Raw genomic sequence first — 9,217 nt, 5'->3', positions numbered from 1 at the left:
CACACATCTCCTCTCACCCACCCACCTCTCTCTCACACATCACTCGCTTTTTTCCTTTGCTCCAAAGAGACGCGCAGGTCCTGCCTCACACACAGAGAGAACCACAGAACGCACACACATCTCCTCGCACACTTCACCCTCACCACGCACATTCTAACACACACACCATCGCTCTTCCCTCAGACAAGAAACACCACATATACTTTGAAGCACACACACCCTCACACATTCTTCCTCCAACTCTCTTTCTCCCTCTCACACACATTCTCTCCCTCGCACACTTTCCCTCTCTCTCCCTCGCACACTTCTCCCTCAACACACACATTCTAGTACACACACCATCTCTCTTTCCTCAAACACAAACACCACACATACTTTGAAGCACACAGACCCTCACACATTCTTCCTCCAACTCTCCACCTCCCTCTCACACACACATTCTCTATATCTCGCACACTTCCCCTCTCCCTCACCCTCTCCCACCAACTCTCTCGTTGAGACACGAGAGAGTGCGCGCGTGTGAGCACGACTCTTCAGAATGTGACGTCACCTAGAGGCGGTGCGCATCCTCGGGGACACTTGCCATGAACCCCTGCGTGCGCGGGGGCACCCTCGTGAAACTCCCTCCCTGCGTCTGGCAACAGGCACTGCAGTAGTGCTCTGCGACGGAGCTTGGGGCTCCTGTTTCGAGGCGCTTTGTTGTTCGATGTCAAATAGGACACTGGGGACAGGCGGAGGCGGAGCTGGGCGGCAGACTCGGTGTCTTCGGTCGATGGCCAATAGGTCACGGCTGTTCTTTTTTTTATTTTTATATAGCGGTTCAATATCGACCCCATTTCCCAAGACCCCGTAGGGTCGCTAATGCCTTCACACCGCAGCCACACCACAGTGGGCAGCTTAGCTGTCCATGGTCAAGTCCTGGAGCCTGGTCGCCCCTCCCCATCCACTGGTTTACATACACCGGCGGGCACCGTTCTAAACAGCCCCCTGGCTCGGATGCAGTGGGTCTATACATACCGACTATCGGAACCAGCCAATAGGATTCATCTTTTCCCTGCCCCTAAAGAAGAGCAATAGAAATCCACTCTTCCCGTCCAGGTGTTAAAGTTAAGGCCCACCCCAACAGCCCCCGGGCAGGAACTACATCCCACCAGCACACTGACCACTCACAGACGCCCCAAACCACCCCCGCACAGGGGCTAGACACGTCCACTCCTTCTCCTCGCCACATAGGGTGCCAGAGTGCCCCAACCTATGGACAGGGGTCTAGAGTCACATCCTGTGCCCACCACCACCCCCGCCTCTCTCACCGCGCCACTTGGATGCACCGAAGCTGGTTGAACAATTATTAGCCATTAATTGAGGCCCGGTCCTTTAACGGGTGTGGGAAATGGGGAATTTGGCCTCTAATCCCAGTATAAAAGATGGGGGGCGGGAGGGGAGGTGTAATGCAGAAAAGGCCAAGAGATCTGAAAAGTCAGACAGCACGGGCTGCTCCCGAACACAACACCCCCTCCTCTCGAGGGTTTTGGGGAAGAAAGAGCATTAGTGGGGACATTCTATAGGTGACAACTTCAAGTGCGGAAACCTTCGCGTTCCATATTGGGGCAGGAAGTTTCAGTTTTAATTCGCTTGTTAGCAAAGTCTCGAAAGGTATGCCCATTCTTTTAAAGGAAAGCTAATAGGCTACAATCTTGCACGACGCACAGACTAAAGCGCACACATATATTTGCACACTCGCATGAGCAAACGCACACATTTACATACACACAAACTCAAACACACGCATTTGCATACTTACATACACACATATTTACATACACATGCACGCATTTACACACACACATATGAATACACACATAATGCTTTAATTAAAATCGAAATTGTTCTATCTAACTGTATTTTTCAATGGGAATTCAGGAGTAAGTACGGCCTTTCTACTCTTAATCGTTTTTTCCTGTTGAAGACATGACTAGAACTTACTCTTAACAGCAATATGTGCGCCTAGCTTCTTTTCTTTCACCAAAACCTAACCAGAAATGCAGCGTATCCGGTAACATTTATGATGCAAAAAAAAATCAAAAATATTAAACATTAAAGGCGAGACTGTATCTGTGAAATCTGCAGTTCGTGTTCACGAAAGTATCAAGAAACAAAAGAGAAAAAATGGTTAGCTAAAACGCAGTTAATCGAAAAAGACTAACATCTTGCACAAGCAAGTCGAATTTCGGTCGAAATAAATAAGTAACGAATTTATAAAACTCGCGTCGAATTTTTGCCGAAAAACCAAACCTGCTTTCTAAATAATAATAATATCAAACACAGAGGTCGATGGGACAACCAATGAGCACACATTTCAAGCTGGTGCTCTTAGGTGATTTGTTGAACTTCTACATCCGGCAGCAGGAGGCGGTCCGAAGCAGAGGGTCACAGGCGGCAGACCCTACCTGCAAATGTGGTCATCTCTCGAATTTCGTTTACAATTGTGTGTCGTAAATTGGCTTCATAGGGGTGGGGACGTATGAGAAGATGCGATATTCTAAGTATTTGGGTTTTTCTTTCAAGTAGTAGTGATGCAATTAGTTTAATTTTTTTCCCGAGTAAAGCGGGGTTGCCCTTTTTTAAAGCACGTGCGCTTAGTACCATTTAGAAGGATTAGTGTCAGAATGTGGCACCTTCGGTAAGTGAAGTGCCGCTGTCTCAACTCTTTCTGACAGCAGACAGTAAGCCAGAGTTGTTTTTAAATCGCACTTCCCTGCTCCAAGTTTTGATTTCTGCGTGCTGTGTGAATGTGTGCGTGCGTGCGTGCGTCTGTGCGTACAACAAAGATATGAGAGGACCGGCCCTCTGTATTTATTTTAACCCCTCAGTTCCACACTCTTTCCCCCGCAGCTACATCCTCTAAAGACTCGTGGGCTTATTTACAAGCCCCTTGCGCAGTCAATGCGTCACCATTAATAAGGGAAAAGTGACGCATCAGCGGCGCAAGGGGCTTGTGAATACACCTCTAAATGTAATATTGTGCAGAGTGCAGTTTTTCCCACCCTCTGGTTACAAACGTGCAGCCCTCGCGCCTCCACAGTGAAACACTAGCTGTGGGGGTGCACCTTCATCACAATCTCTGTGCCCCAGGTAGTCCCAGAGGTTGTGCGCATACTGCAGAAGTCTGGGTATCACCCGATGGGCGCTGCTTGAACCCTGGCTGAGTTTGCTCGGCCTTTCAACGTTCTGGACTGGATGAAAGGAGTGCCACTGACCTGGACAATGGTAGCATCTATTATTTAAGCCATAAGAGGCATTTCCGTTTGGTACATATGCACGACGATAAACACCATCAATCGCATTCATTTCTGCTAATATTTATGCATACTTTCTGTTAGGTTTACTGGTCCCTGACATTATTACTACCGCTCATAATAAAACACATTAAAAGCTGCAAAGCAATAAAGAAAACATAGTATTACTGCTCCCACTATTGCATTTAATAACACTTGCATGAAATGAATTAATACAACATAGAGGAAATATTGACGTTTACGCTCAGTTTATTTTTTAATAATGATATATTACCAGCCCATTTAATTTGCATTTATCTAAAACGGCATTGGTTTATTAAATCGATTTGTGTTGCAAAGTCTAGTAAGACTCATATGAGGGACGTTATATAAATATTATGCGAGCACTATATAGAGGTACTCCTTAAACAGGATTCCACGTGCCGCCGTATTGTAATTAATATCACGTTCTCCAGGCACAGGGCGAAGAAGGCTCCTTCGGAGAGGCGCGCGTGCACGCGAGCGCGTACACGTGACGTGGAGCTGTGCACAAGGCACCCTATCTGAGCGTCTCCTCCAACTCTTAACACACGAGCCCGGACAACTGGACTCGCTCTATGCCAAAGACGTCTATGTTTGCTAAATTCAACGAGGATTCACTCACAATGGACATTATTTAGCGACATACTAACACACAGGAGATCAGAACTAGTCTTTCTTTCTTTCTTTCTTTCTTTCTTTCTTTCTTTCTTTCTCTGTTCAACCCTATAAGTTGACGTTGTTTCCCCCCTCATATTTGTTCCCTTTTTTGCCCTTTCCATTCATATTTTTTCCAGCCCAATAAAGTGCCCCTTCTCTTGCATATACACATACTATCAGTGCCCATTTATCACTTTCTTGCATATTAATGTACACGCCCTCACACACATCCCCTTCCCGTCTCCCTCTCTCTCTCTCTCACACACACACACACTCTTCCTATCTATCTCTGTCTCTCTCTCTGTCTCTCTGTCTCCCTCTCTCTCTCTCTCTCTCGCTCCTTCTAGCCACACAGCACACCTGCACCCCTGGGTCTCACCTGCTCTTGTCTCCTGCAGTCTTGTTCATTTTTCCCTGACTTCCCAAGACTCCATATTTATTTTTCTCTCCGTCTTTCCCCTTGCCACTTTGATATTATCTGTCGCCCCCTTTCACGCTCTCCTCTTTGATTCTCTCTCTTCATAACACCTTCATTGCCCCTCTCCCTGTCTTTCAACCCATTATTCCATCTCATCTACTCGCCTTCTCTTTCACTCTCTCACCTACCACCCCCACCCCCCAAAAATAAATCTGAAAAAAACAAAGAAAAACTTCATTTTCTGCCTCTATCTACCAAGTGTTTCCGGGAGTTTGTGTACCCTCCTCACCTCATAACAATAAAGACGCGCACCTTTTATTCCCCGAGGAGTCGCGGCTTTTTAAAGTCACCTTTTCCCAAAGTAACTTTCACCGTGTCAAGAACATGTCAGCTCTGGTGTAAACTGTGGTTTCCCCGCAGAAACGCCTCATCTAACACTGGGACGCTCTCGATAGGTCCGAAAGAAAGGCTGCCGTGTTACTTCCATTAAATACCATATCACACTTAGGGCAATAACTCCACATAATGGTTCGTGATGATCCCAACCTGAGAACAAACCATCTTCTAACAGGAACATTTTGCGTTCAGACTTTTTTTGGAGATGGCGAATTGATATAATTATTGTCCTAAATAGGAAAGAACCCCACCCCCAATAAAATATGTTTTTTTAAATGTCTTTCTTAAAATTCAATACATAGCGAATTTCACTGGGGACACAAATCCCTTGGCTGGACATAGAATTAAGAAGCACATATACGTCAATATTGATAGACGTGGTTGTAACAATCAAAATAAGCATTAAGAAAAGAGGAACACCAGCCTTTTTTTCGCATATGTACATAGAACCGACACTCCATTTCCCTTTTCTTTTACAACAAACAGGGCGACACCAAGCATAACATATCAGGAACGTGTTTTGTTCATTTCTGGCACTGTGACTTTTTAATTTTTTTTTGCATACTTTAAAAATCCGCAAAACACGATTTAGAGGCTAACGTGTCGAGTGTTAGGCGCTTTTCCTATGACAGTTGTATTCACTGGGAAGGCGCATGCCAGCCAAAATTATTTGGAAACGTGTGTCTTGGGTGGAGCTAGCGGACCGGCACATGGCAGAGGGTGAGACAAATATGCGTTCCTGTGACTGTCACACTTCATGCGTGACAAAGAACACCTTGCTCCTGTGGCCTCTGCCCGGAAGTGACGCGGTCGGACCTTTTTAACCAGCAACAAAGACTGCTCGGAGGACTGAGGGAGCGGTGGCCGGCGCAGCCAGCATCCCGACCCTGTAAAGAGGGAAAACCCCATTCAGCAAATGACAGCGTTTATTCGACCTTCGGCATACTCAAACAAAGAATACAATATTTTTATAAAGCGCCTCCGCGGTTTCTAAGCGCTGTAAATAAAGCGATAATGTTACCAATGCATGGCATTCACTTTCCCGACCTTGGCAGAGTGGGATTCTGAGTTAGTCTTTCCAAGGTATCAACTACTGAACTATACATCAGTGCACATTTTAGCAGCGAGTGCTCAACAAAAGGAGTCAACCCCAAACACAAGCTATGCCTGTCCGAAATTGACACCCTTTGGGAATTCCGAAACAAACCATTGCATCTTAGCAAAGTTTACAAAGTTTTCATTTCACCACAAAGGTGTGCAACAATAATATGTTACACAGATACTTTTTTAAACTAATAAAACGGCTCTGAACATGCTATATACTCTGCAGAAAACAATTGGGCCCTCAACCCACTTGAAGTGGGAATACTGCCAAGGGAAATTATCTTGGGGGGGGGGGGGGAAAGCCTACTGAACCTTGGGGAATTTCCCGATGGTGAATTTATCCCCACATCCTCCCTCCATTTCGAGTTGTGCTTGACCACAATGAGGAATAACACGTAGTTTGAATTTTACTGTATGGTAAAACCCGAGGATTTCAGTAGGATAAACTAGGTGTGTGTGTGTTGGGGGAGGGGGGTCTCTAAAAGGGGATGGTCAAAAAAAGTGTAACCAAATCCCTTCAAAGAGGCGAGGCCTGTGTAATTAAGGGTGTGACTTAAAACATGTACACTGACATCTTTGCACGTCACACCAGTGGCTGCCCACACCGTGCAGCAGGGGTGGGGCCAGCACTCACACAGGCACGTCCCCCTTTCACAAACATGCTCACACCCAGCACACACATACGTACACACCCATTCAAAACAGGCACACACAAACATTCATGCATACACACACGCACAAACGTACCCAACATTTCAAAAAAATAAAAAAGGCTTAAGGGGCCGCATCTCGGTTGGCAGGGATAGAAGAAAGATCCCGCCGTCTCCTCTCATTGGATGACCTTGTCACATCACAAACTTGTTTAACTTGTAAAGTTTACATGGACCTTCTGAAAGGCTGTAAAAACATCATCGCAGATCCCTGGTTATCAATGATCACTCTATCTGCACCATTTTGTCATCAATGAATGTGGGATATGGTCATGTTTTTGACAAAAAGTGTTTTGTAGGAAGACCCTGGCTGGGATGAGTGGGGAGACAATGGAGGATTAATGTGATGTGGACGAGCCTCGGTTACATCTACTTCCAGCTGCTCACATATAAAGGGGCATATGTACAAGTGGTTGCGCCACCGGAACGTCACTTTCAGCAACGTTCCGACGGCGGAATGCCCTGTTCCATAATTACAAAGTGGCGTTAAACCACTTTATATGGCTAAACACAGCGTTGTAAATATGGTACCCTTTCACGCGGGTATCTGCATGAAAGGGGCGTGCAATGGGTGTTACTGTGGGCATTCCACCGCAACACCCGTTGCTTTCTGATGCTGCCCCAGATTTATAAGGATCTGTAAATCTGAGGCAGCGCCCAAAACTAACACGATGAAAAATTAGGTGTTAGATTGGCTCAATGAGGAGAAATACTTTTATTTCTTCTTGTTTTTGCCCTTTCTATGTGTGCTGCATTATGCAGCGCACATAGAAAGTGCAAAACACCATAAATGATTGTTTTTGTGCATGAAGGTGTGCCTTCATTCACAAAGCAATCATTATATAATGGCGATTTGCTACTTCTACGTGTGCTGCCGAATGCATCACACACAGAAGCAACAAATCACCATTATTGTTTGTTAATGTGCAGGAAGGTATTCCATCATGCACATTAACAATCATCCCTGCAACACAGACACCCTTTCACTATGGCGCAAGGGTGTCTGTGTTGGCGCTAGGCAGGTATTTTTAGCACCAGCGCTAGGAAAAACGCAGAGGTGCACTGTATTCTTGTAAAATAGTGCTTCTCTGCATTTTGGATATGGCGTGGTGGTGCAAAATTTGCCGCAGCGCTGTACCATTTCCTTGTACAAATGCCCTATAGTTGTGTCAAATTCTCTGCTAGGTACCTTCGGCTCTCCTTTTCACATCAGAGAGCACCTCCAAGCTACACCCTGCAGGAGTGGTTCGATATGTAGCTAAGAGCAGGTACAATGCAAAACTGAAACAATGGACCTAGAACTCAGACACAGGTACGTGCCAAAATAGTAAACATCTGTTAGCTAGAAAACACTGCAACCATAAATTAGTAAACACCATTAACAGCTGCCTTAGCATTCAATAGTGCAGGGATTTCTTGTAAATAAAGGTAATTATAAATGGCCACTGAAGTATTAATAAAAGGCCGTAGGAGTCAAATCTATGGGCAGGGCTGGTTCAGGAGGGGACCTACTAGTGTGCAGGAACTATTTGGGCCCTGCTTCTGAGTCTGTCTTTCCTGACCATCAAAGTTACCTATATCCTTTCTTATGTGGGTGCCAAAGGCTTCTGGCACTCCCGCTTCACATGTAGAATTATGGTTTTCTGTTGTGGGCTGCACAATAAGTCCTCAGCACTTTGAGTTTTTCATAAATTGTTGGTCAAGTTCCATATTTTATCTATGATCAAGATGTGGCTTTCTGAACTACCTGTAAAGTGTGTTCCCTGCCTTGGGGTCTGCTCTGCATACCTCACAACTCCATGAAGTGGGTGAGTATGGGATCATTGAGTGCATTTACCACCATCCTGTGGGATTCTCTTCCACCTAACCTTAAGGCCTCAATCAATCAATCAATCAATCAATCAATCAATCAATAAATCAATATATCAATCAATCAATCAATATATCAATCAATCAATCAACAAATTAATCAACCAGGGTAAGTATAGAATGCTACTACTCACCCATAAAGGTCTCAAGGTGCTGGATTGTGGGGGTGGGGGGATTCTGCAATTCCGTCGAAGAGCCAGGTCTTAAGGTCCTTCCTGAATTGAGGCAGCGATGGTGATTGCCTGAGATGCAGTGGTAGGGAGTTCCAGGTCTTTGCAGCAAGGCAGGAGAAGGATCTTCTTCCAGCTGATGTCTTACGGATTCGTGGGATAGTGGACAGCGTCAGATGAGCGGAACAGAGATGTCTTGTTGGTTTGTAGAAAGAGAGGGGGTGGTTGAGGTGTTCGGGTTGTAGTGTAATTCCTATAGCACCCTTCATGCAGGACCTGCGCTGTTTTTGGATAACATATACTGTGGGTCTGGTGTCAGAATGACTGTACACCCCGCCGAGTATGTTAGCCTATTTTTGCATTAGCTAGCTCACAGTGCCACTAGAATCTCCTTTTATCAAAGAGATTAGTTTTGGCAACCTCAGAACACAACAAACCCTGATTCCTCAGATTCGTGGAAACAATATACTACTTTTCACTTAGTCACCTAGTCACTCGTGCTTACTTGTTTTCTCTCAGAGAGATACACAGAAGAAAAAGTTGGATGTGTTTACAATGAGAATTTATTGTACCGTT

Source organism: Lissotriton helveticus, chromosome 5_1 (assembly GCF_964261635.1).
Source record: "Lissotriton helveticus chromosome 5_1, aLisHel1.1, whole genome shotgun sequence".
NCBI lineage: Eukaryota > Metazoa > Chordata > Amphibia > Caudata > Salamandridae > Lissotriton > Lissotriton helveticus.
Note: the sequence above shows the minus strand (reverse complement) of the source record.